The following is a 12,030-nucleotide window of genomic DNA, read 5'->3' as shown; positions in this document are numbered from 1 at the left end:
ATATTTTTATTTGTCTCATTCAAAAGCTGGCAACATAATATATTTCTGTATATTTCTATCCATCTCATTCAATCAAAGACAACGTAAGGTCTTTTGCTATAATATATTTCCATCTATCTTATTTGATTGTACACGACGTACGGTATTTTGCTAGTATCTATTTCAACTATCATATTCAATCTCGGGCGACGTCAGATCTTCTGCTCGTATATATTTCCATTTATCTCATTCAAATCTGGGCGGCGTCAGGTCTGCTGCCAGAACATATTTTCATCTATCTCATTTAATCTTGAGTAACTTCAGATTTTCTGCTAGTGTATACTTCTATCAATTTCATTTAATTCCTGACACGTCAATCTTTTATGAGTATATATTTTTATATTTCTCATTTAATTCTGGGCAACGTCAGGTTTTCTGGTAGTATATATTCTATCTCTCTCATTTAATCCCGGTCAACATCAGGGTTTCTTCTAGCATATATTTCTTTCCATCTCGTTTAATCCTAGGCAATAGTAGGTCTTCAATCCCGGGCGACGTAAAGTCGACTAGTATATGATTCTATCTAACTAATTCAATCATTAGCGACGTCAGGTCATTTGCTAGTATATATTTCGATCTATTTATTAAATCCCGAACAACGTCATTTCTTGGGCTAGTATATATTTATATTTCTCTCTGTCACATTCAATCCCGAGCGATGCAAGGTCTTTTGCTAGAATATATTTCAATCTCTTTCATCTAAGCCAAGTCGACGTCAGGTTTCTGTTAACATACATTTTCTTCTATATATTTCAATCCTGGCGACGTCAGGTGGTCTGCTAGTATATATTTCCACCTCTCTCATTCAATTCCAGGCGATGTAATGTCCTGCTTGTTTATATTTCCTTCTATCTCATTAAATCCGGGCGATGTCAGATCTTCTTCTAGTGTTACATGATAAAAGGGCTGTCCCCTTTTCATGTAAGTAAAAAAATGGGGAATTAGTTAAATGTTAATATGAAATAGGATAGTCAAGGATTCGAACTTGCGAAGCTAGATTTGGAATTGAAAATTCCAATCATAAGTTAAAATAAATGCAGAATGCTAGTGAAATAATGAATTGCAATTGTTTAGCTTACACATCTGTATATGGAAAAGGAATGTAATAATGAAATTTGTTTCTGTTAAGGCATTTAATCGCCAATTGAAATTGTAAACATATTTTGTAAAAATGTTATTTGAAAAATAGGTTACTGAACTCGGGATCATGTCAAGTTTGGCAACGTGACGCATGTCATCCAACGTGCTTTATGAGCACATCTTAATCATGAGATGACATGACGAGTTCTCAATATAAGTAGAGTTTTTAGATGCAGTCTGGGGAGTCTGGGAGAAGAGTTAGAGAGATGCAATGAGTTTCAGACCGATTCTCCGTTAGAATCAAGACGCCTTCTAGAAGTGAGAGGGTTTTAGGAATAACCATGTAAAGAAAGCTTGAATTCCTCAAGCGAAATCATGGACCGGTCATGAAATAAAGGACGTCATCATCTTTGTGTATCTGCGTATTCTGTTTTCATCATTACAACTAGAAAGGTAACGTGTTTATATTATATGCACCACTGTCAAAACGTAAATGTCAAACGAACTATCTCTCGGTGTATGTATCAAGATATTCATAAATCTCTTCTCATTGAATTGGTTCTCTTGCAGTAACATGCACCTGTCTATTATATATATACAGCAGTGTCTCTCTCTTTATATGTACTCTGTCTCTATATCTCTCCAATGGGTCCATCTCTTACAACATGAACATCCTAAGACAATCTAAGACAGCCTAGATATCACCCTACGACTCTAATCTCTCACACTAAGCCTTTCACAAATATGAACAACAACAAATAACATCAGTCCTCTTCGAATAAGAATTACATAACATTTACGAATATTTGGTACCCTTCTAAAAATACCACTCATTATATAACACTAGTATATATTTTCATCTATCTTATTAAATGTTGGAAAACGTCAGGTCTTCTAATAATATATGTTTTTATCAATTTCATTTAATCATCTTAGGTCTTCTGCTAGTCTTTATTTCTATTAATTTAAGCGACATAAAGTTTTCTGCTGGTATATAATTCCATCTAGCTTATTCAATCCCGGGCGATGTAAGCCTGTCTATATGTCTCCATCTATTTTACTCAGTTCCGCGCGATTTCAGGTATTCTGCTTGTATGTATTCTCATCGATCTTATTTCATCCCGGGCGATGTAAGGTCTTCTGCTTGTATATATTTCAATCTAGCTTGTTTGATTTGGGGCAAATCACATCTGCTGGTAGTATATATTTTAATCAATCTCATTAAATCATGGGCAACGGCAGGTCAGCTGCTAGTACATTTCTATCTATTGCATTTAATCACGGGCAACGTCAATACTTCTGCCATCATATTTCTATCTATCTAACTAAATTAGGGGCAATGTTAAGCCTTCTATTATGTATTTCCATCTATCATATCTAATCCCGGAGATGACAGATATTTTACTAGTATATATTTCTATCTATCGCTTTTAATCTCAGTCAACATCAGGTCTGCTAGTATATTGTAAGTAATACTAACAGAAAATAGCCCGTCAACATTTTGGAAAATTACGTCATATCTATATGACTTGGCAGTTTTAAATTCATAGTAAAATACAGTTTCCTTTTTAAAACATCGCAACTGTTTTTTTGTTGTTCTGATAGATAAATATTTTCATTTATAATTATTTTTCTTCTTTATCGCTTATCCTTATACTTTCATATATCACTATTAAAACACGATAAACACGTAGGAACTATTTTTTAACTAGAAAATCAGCATTTTATTCTGTGTTATAATGTAGAATACCTCTCAACCACCTATATAAATATTGCCATTCAAGAGAGCTGACATCATTTCCGGGCACATTAGTCAGCATTGCTTCAAATATATAGAAAATAAATTGGTAATGTTTAAAATTACATAGAAATAACTTTACATTTTGGGGAAAATTATCGACCTCATTGCAAAAAAACAAACGGTCAATTTTTACATAATTTTAATGTGAGATATTGCTCTTTTCGGTACAAATTAGACATTTTTTTATTAGCATGTCACCACAAACAAGGCACATTGCCACTTTGATGTAGGGGGGCTACTTTCAGGGACATAAGCTAAAGTGGTACTAAGTGGGGAGTTGGGCAACAAGCTATACGTTCACGTTACACTTGAACTTCTGCATGTCAGTACAGTTATGGAAGCAGGAACTCGAAGGTAATTCCAAAATCCAGCGTCTCTGGGAAAGAAACTACTGGAGTAGAAGGCTCTCTTACATCTAGGGATCTCAACTGTGAAGGGGTGGAATTTAGCTTTTTGTCGGGTTTGTCGCGGGCATTTACGTCGAGTGGGTACAAGTGCTTGCAGTTCGTCAGAGCATTCGCCGTTAAAATACTTGTAGAACAGGCAGAGGGATGCTACATTTCGTCGATGGGACAGAGGTTGAAGCTTAGATGACAGTTCAGGACCTATTACGTTGGCGACTCTCTTTTGAACCCTGTATAGGAGCGAGAAACTAGTAGCAGATGCACCAGCCCAAATATGAGAACAATACTCCATACATGGGCGAATGGTGGGCTTATAGAGGTACAGGATACTTTCGGGCGTTAGAAGCTTTCTAGCACGGTAGAGATAACCTACCTTTTTCGCAGCGGTCCTGGCAATGCTCTCAATGTAATTTTTCGAAATCATGTTTCCTGTGAACGTTAGGCCAAGGAGTTTGAAAGATTCTTTGGCCATTGCTATTAGTGGTAGGGAAGGTTTCTTGTAGTTATTGAAGGAAACAAGTTTAGCCTTGGCAGCATTGAATGTTACACTCCATTTTTGTCTCCATTCCACTACAGATTGGAGATCGTTCTGTAGTGTTTCTGCTATTTCTCTAGATATGTGTTAAACTGTTTTCCTGTCGTGACGGTTATAGAGTGTGGTGTCGTCAGCATATATACCCACCTCACAGACAATTTTGTTAGGGAGACCATTTATGAATATCAGGAATAATAGAGATCCAAGGATAGACCCCCTGGGACACTCCCGCATTTATATGATATTGTTTAGATGTGCGACCGTCGAGGACAACCTGGATGTTTCTCTTATCTAAGAAGGATTAACTTATGTTAAGCATTTTTCCAGTGATACCGTATGATCTGATTTTCCTTCATGCCATACCATGCCAAAAGCCTTAGATATATCTAGAGCTACCGCTCTACCCTCCCCTGCTTTGTCAACATGGTGGAACAAGTTTTGGTGAGACATATAATCATATATACATACATACACCTTACACCCCCACACACACACTAACAGACAGTTAAGATCTATATAATAGATAAAGGTAAAGACATGTTATTAAGAATAAATATGTGCGCTTATGCTTATTAGTATGGATTTTTCTGCTGTTAATCACCCGGATATCCGCATATATTTCTATGCAATGGAGAACGGCCGGATGATAATCTGGTGACATTATTGTGAGACAAGCGATTCTAGTGGTTGTGGTGGTGGTGGTGGTAAAAGACGGACAAACGAGGGTAAAAAGTAATTACAGTGATAAGGAAGGTGACGGGAATGTCGAACAGAGAATCATAATTTGCATGAAAAGAAATATGCATTGATAAATTAGAAAACAGCTATCAAGTGAAAAAGCTGTGTAAGAGAGCAGTATAGTGTGTGCACAAGAAAGAGGACAAGAGAGGCAGATACAAAAATATGTAAGAAGATAGGACGACGAGTGTAAGAGATAGCCAGATAGATTAAAACAAGGAAACACAAGAATATAGAGAATAGAAAGACATAAAAAGATAGACAAGGATAAAGAAATGAAGGAGTATGGTACAGAGAAAATAAGGAAATAACCAGCGCCAAAAGTACATGAATGAGATCAAAAGAGGGACTGCATGTAAATGAAAGAAAGAGATGTAAGAGAATAGAGCGATTGAGGAAAACATTGGTATTGGTAACGGACAAATGTAATCTTTGATTTTTCATTCTACGTCTTAGTGTCTGACCAATTAATAGAAAATATCTATTCACATCAAGATAATATGCTATTGTCCAGTGTGACCCCAAACACCGTATTTTAATTGCAATCGAGTACCGAATGACCTTTCCTTCAAACATTGACCGGACTAGTCAAGCGATAAACACATTACCAGAAGCTCGTCAAGTACTGCAACTCATTGTCTAAATGTACACAGGTAACCTTTAAACACAGCGCAATAAAAATAACAAAACACTGGTTGAAGTATATAACTCTTACCATAGCTAACGGTGAATAATTGAACAAATTGTATTTGTTCAATTATTCACCGTTGAATTTAAATGCAATCTGAAATTTAAAGAATAGAGACGAAATGTCTATATATGAAGGAACAGTAGATGTACTGTCTTTGTAACCTACAGTTTAAAAATATTCTCACACAAGAACACATTAGATAAGTTTATAGACATTCAGCTAGCTAGAGATATAGCTAGATAGTTAGACTGCAATGAATTGAAAAAAATATCCGTTTTAAAGACGTCTTACTAAGTGAAATGATTTCTTTGGTTGTTGGCACACGTATATTTGCTAGTGGTCAGGAATATGGTAGGAGAACCTTCCCCTAAGAGGATAACATTCTTTCAAGGCTCTACGGATCAATTCTGTTATGTTTTCCCACACTGCAGAATGTTTACAATAACATTTTTAAACGTAGATGTCTTCTTAGTATAATCCACTCATTAATACGGAGTTACTTGCAAATATTTTTTTTAGTAAAACTGAATTATCATGCACTAGTGCCATTAAGTCATGTAGTCATTTTGGAGTCTCCACTTCTGTAACCCTTTTTATCAATTCGCGTATCGGCTTCGAAATCTAGTGGGGGAAAACACATTTTAATGGCAAGTGCTCATCTGAGCCTCAAACGATGCCCCTGTAAAACATTAATAAACACACTCGTTTAGCTAAAACAACTGTCTATATTATTACACTCTATCTGTGCCTAAAACTTAACGAAAAGTCCATAAATAAATTTTATTTTTTAGAACTGCCCATCTGTGGAACATAATACCGCGGGGATGAATCCCAGCTGACTATAACATGACATTTTCAAGACTGACATAACAAGTTCTCTATGATTCGTCGTCATAAATAGACGGACACTGCTCAGGTTAGGCCATTACCAATCATCATGGCGTTATCTTATCGGCCACCCTTATTATCGAGTGACGCTCTCTCTCCTCTAGTAAAACATCTAAATGTTGACGTTTACCCCTAGTGTTTTGTTTCGACAAGAAGGTCCCCCCTTTTCTCTACTGCTGCAATTATTTCCAGACAGAACTGACGGACAGAGTGTTACTTTCGCATCAAAGTCTGGGTTGACTTTTTTTTCCAGGAAGCTTAGTCAATGTTAAAATGGAAATGTCACTCTCTGTATTATCAATAACAATTCGACCATTAACCTACCTATTTTTTTCAGTTATTTTTCGTCAGTTTTGATAAATTTGTTTTATTCTTTTATACTTCCGAACATGTTTATTTACACATTTAAGCCTTATCTTCCATTTGAGCATAACCGAAATAATTTGTTTCTAAAATAACATTTACTTGTTGTATGATACGAACTACACGGGTTTTGCATTTCCTTTTTTTGTAATCCCATTTAATTTATTTACAGACTTAAAATATAAAGTCAAGGGTGGTTTCGTGGATGGGGTTGAATCCCCAGACCGGTATTGTCAGACTACATTGATGAAGAAAAATTAGTGTCTGTATGTCTAAAAGAACAATAATTTACTTGGAATTCTGCATACCAAATGGTTTTGTGCAATGATTATTTTATAGGGACTTATTAAGATCTATGAACATCAATATTTGGGGATATAGATTAATATGAAAATGAGATAATTGAAAATAAGATAGTTTGTAACGTCTGCGCGTGCGTGTGTGTGTGTGTATGTGTGTGTGTGTGTGTGTGTGTGTGGGTGTGCAGTTAGGGGCCGTATTCTTTTTGGAGATTTAAATAAACGCCTTACATGCACCTAAGATTTACAATGATATAGTGATCACCCCATTTCTTGAAAAATGATTTAATTATCAGAAACTGAGACTTGAATGTCCTCACCATTTCTCTTATGTTGAACAAGAGGACCATTAAAATAGAATTGAAGATGTCGAATACACTCTAAAGTTCTTATTAAATCATGATTACTACTTTTAAGTAATGTGATTTCATCATACGAAAATATGCCGATATGTATATGTGTATAACACGTGTTTAATTTGCACAATTCAATATATATGTACATATAATCTCGGCTATATTAATATATATATATATATATATATATATATATATATATATATAACTTTGTTTATATACATACATGCGTATATTTATTTGAACGAAAAAGTAAATATATATATATATGTATGCATATATATGTACGTGTGAATACATGCATACGTAGATTTACACACATATGTTGAAAAATGTAAATGTAAATCATGCTACATACAATTATATTTTTAAACAATAAGAGTTTTGTCATCGATGTTAAGAATTTTTTTTTAACAGGGAACTTCGATATTGTAATGTAAAAAACTATTTAGAAACATATTTTAGCCTTCTACGTCGAGCATATTTAGACATATAAAATTGAGGAACAATTTTATCCAGCTTGCGAGTTCGTCCCCTTTGGTTTAATAAGAACATGTTTTTTTCCAAATTGTATATATTAATAAAAATAGGAAACTTGTTGTGCTCGAAATTTTAATGGGATTGGTATAAGAACTTCCTGTATTAATGATTATTTGTGACCATTAAACATAGATTTTTTGGAGTGTTTAAAATATTTTATTCATAGGAAAAGAACTAGATCATTGCAGGATATAATGTATCCACAGGAAGAGTTTCCTAACTTAAAAATAAAAAAAAGTAAATATGCATGTCTCTCAGTTTCGAAATATAAAACGTACTTCACTTGCATTTAAATGGGATTGTCAGAGTTACCCCAATCAATCCATCTATCTATATATCTATCTATAAAAGCAAAAACATCTGTGGACACTAGAAACAGTTTTGATTGGCTAATCTAATAATCAAAACTCGTCATAAATAATTATATCAATCGACTTAATTTCAGCATCAAATGAAAGACAATAATTTATTTTTAATCTGGGGGGGGCTAATTTTTTTTCTAATGAATATTTACAAAAATAAAATTATACGAAACTACCCCCAAAAGAAATTTTATATACGAAAATTGCCATTTACATCCAAATCTTTCGTTTGGTTTCCATAGCAACACACTCGCACGCACATATACGCTTTTTTTAAAAACCTAAATCATAACCTCACCTCACTTTTTTTTAAAATAAATCGTTTTAAATTATCCCTCAAGCTGGAGATATTTTTGTCTATGTGTATATTAGATTAATGTAACTCTTACGCAAAAAAATTATCGTACAATTTCATACAATAAAAACTTCTTTGAAAAAAAATTATTTTTCTTTCTTTGCAATTTTTTTTTCTTAATATTTTCTTTGTGGGTGGGGGCTAATTCGATGATTGTTAAAAAAAGTATATTTGGTAGAAGCATAAGAACACTACGAACGTTATAACACAAGCAAAAGGCATAGCTTACTTTAACTTTGACATGAATTGTAATCACTCCCCCCTAAATTTATTTTGTCCCTTACTTTCTTCATTTTTACTACTTTTCTATTTACAGATTCAGCCTAATCTTGTATATTAAACAAGGGGTCAGTAGTTTTCTTTTTTTGTTTGCATTTACTGTTTATGTTAAGATTTTTTCTATTTACATCTTTTTATTACTGACTGCTTTCGTAAATGATTTATAGATTTAAGAAATATTATTTTTAGATGTGACATATATTGTAGCCAAACCCCCCAAATAAAATTACTTTGTAAATTTCTTTCTTTCTTTTTACTATTTTTCTATTTACAGACTCAACACAACCTTGCATATAAAGCAAGGTATTACCAGTTATAAAACAAATTACTGACCATATGTTTGATATATTTATGTTACGATATTCTATATTTACTGACTGCTTGCTTAAATTATTTATATTTATATTAATTTAAATTTTGAATTTAAACAAACGATTGATTGTAATAATTTCGTCAGTCTATTTTGCATTACTTTCATTACACTTATATTACATATGTTAATTTTGAGAACATTCCTATCAAATATGCCAAATAAAGCGAAGGTCATCGATAAGTGCGTCGAGACATCAACTAATGCAAAAAAGGCGCATCGTGCCACAATCAACAACTATTGTACCCTATGCCACAGTAGAACAGTCAGGGGATGCTAGGGTCGTATTTGTTGAAAATGACATTTGGGTCATTTAGTTGGGAGTGGTTCTTCCTTTATTGCAAATTCGAATGCAATTGGTGATAATTCAAATTTGGCTGGCCCTTCGACAAGTAGTTTCTCAACCACAGCATTAGACGGTACACTGCACGCCAATCTCCCCATTTACCCAAATGAAAAGAGTAAAATCCAGGTTGTTTCTCCAGCTCCAATGGACGAAACCCAAGAGAAAGTTATTTGGAAAAATATGCTTCAAGTTCGGCTGAAGAGCAACGAAAGAATCGTCTTAAAAGAAAGGCATTAGGTCAGTCTGCTGCGCGTGCTTCCGAAACCGAAGAACAATGAGAGAGGCGTCTAAAGAGAAATGTAGAGCAACGAGACAGACGGATGGAGGGGCAGATTCAATATAAAGCAAATTTAGATGGATATTCAAGAATAACAAACTCAGGCTGGTCTTTAAAAGCATTCAACTATATTCCTTCTAATTATGCTGAACACCCTAACATAAAAATAACATTCTACGTATAAGAAATGCTCCCATTGTCTCGCAAAAAGATGGCCAAGTGAGCCAGCAGGAATATGCTGTTCAAATGACAAGGTGAAACTCCCACTTCCTGAAGAACCTCGACAACCGCTACTACGCTTGCTCACAGGTTCAAATCCTGAATCAAGAACCTTCATGAAAGATAAAAGGCACTACAATTGCGCATTTCAGTTGACGTCTTTTGGATCCAGTTACCAATATGAGGGGGAGGAGGGTTATGTCAACATTCAAAGTACAGGGGAAATTCTACCATCTGATTGGATCTTTGCAACCCACTGAAAATGAAGAAAAAATTGTGTCGAAGATCAGAATATTTCATTGTTACATTGTCTACCAATTGGGAGTGTAAAACCTCGAAATTTGAAATACAGGGTAATCGGATGTAAGGAAAATTTTTTTATTGGCTTTGACCCAAAAACATCACTGCTAAAGGGTCCAGACCATCACCCGGGCAAGGCCGGGTCGATATGCTAGGAATAAATAAAATCCGATCCTGATTTTTTTATCAAAGTTTAAAATCGCTCGACCGATGACAGTGGTGCATGACGCATACAGTGGAGAATAGGCGAACAGTAAACATATGTATATATGCAGATCTGCATACTTCCTTATTAAATAATTATATATATATATATATATATATATATATATATATATATAGCGAGAGAGAGAGAGAGAGAGAGATGGATAGATAGATATTATATATATATATATATATATATGTAAACTATATAACTGATCATTATGAGTGTAGGAAGAAACTACCGCTCCAGAAGATTCCTCACCCCTGATGCAATTCTCTATCTGTATAAAAGCCAAGTACGTCTAAGGATGGAATACTGCTGCCACATCTGGGCAAGAGCTGCTAAAAACAGCGTATCATGGCTTGACAGAGTACAAAATAGACTTCGTGGTTTAGTGGAGGATGCCCTTTTCTCCTCTCTGCAACCTCTCTCCCACAGAAGAGACGCTGCGAGCATGTCTTTGTTTTATCGTTATTTCCATGGCAGGTGCTCGTCTGAGCTCCAATCCCTCGTCCCCCCCTCGTCATTTTTTCACGAGAAACACCCATCTGGCTGAAACTACTGTCAATAATTTTCCCCACTCTTTATCTGTGCCTAAATCCAAACGTAGATTCCATGAGCAAAGCTTCTTTCTCAGAAGTGCACGCCAGTGGAACTCTCTGCCGCTTGCCTGTTCCCCACCTGACTACAACTTGGACGTATTAAGTGCAACATAAACAAAATCCTGACAAACCGACCCCTTAAGTAAGCCACACTATCAAAACCCCCAATACTAATGTTTACTATCTCATCGATTACTGTACACGCAATAACCCTTATCCCTAACTGGCCTTCGGGTTTTGGTAAGTGGTGACCTCATGTAAAAAAAAGGAAGCAGCAGTAAGGCATAAGCATAGAAAATATAGTATCTGTTTTATTTCATTTAGATTTATGTAAATGATTAATGAGGATGTGTACTTAGCGAATATTCAGATACCTTTAACATTATTTGCCAACATTCACTGACTTTGCACATCGTAAATATTTTTAGAAATTATAGTACAGGTACGACTTATCCTTAGACAATACACATATTTTAGATTTGTATTACACTTGATCCATCGTCAGTTAGTAATAAGCAAGAATATCGCACTTCTTTTTTCTGAAAACTTATGTAAAGGAAAACAGAAAATATAAAAAATATCATGTCAGATTTTTAGCCTTGCTGTAAACATGTTTTTATAGCCCAGTCATTGACGGCAGAGTAAAAATAAATCGCGAGCTAAACGTTTTCATTCTCGATGGTGGCGCATGAGTCTTTTTTCTTATACTTTTTAAGTCATTACTATATATTGCATCCTATCTATCTATCTATCTATCTATCTATATATATATATATATATATATATATATATATATAAAAGTGAAAATGTATGTCTGTCTTTTGGCTATATGTAGTTAAGGAAGACTATTATACAGAAAGGCATTACTTTGCATATTCACTTTTTAATATGTACATATGCACATAACCTTATAAACAGTACATAGGCCCGATCAAAGCCGGACGGAACTGATAGTGTACCTATAAATGTGAAAGTGTCTGT

Source organism: Euprymna scolopes, chromosome 22, assembly GCF_053919585.1.
Source record: "Euprymna scolopes isolate OS-2025 chromosome 22, ASM5391958v1, whole genome shotgun sequence".
In the NCBI taxonomy this organism is placed as follows: domain Eukaryota; kingdom Metazoa; phylum Mollusca; class Cephalopoda; order Sepiida; family Sepiolidae; genus Euprymna; species Euprymna scolopes.
The sequence above is the reverse complement of the archived record's forward strand: the minus strand, read 5'-3'. Positions refer to the sequence as shown.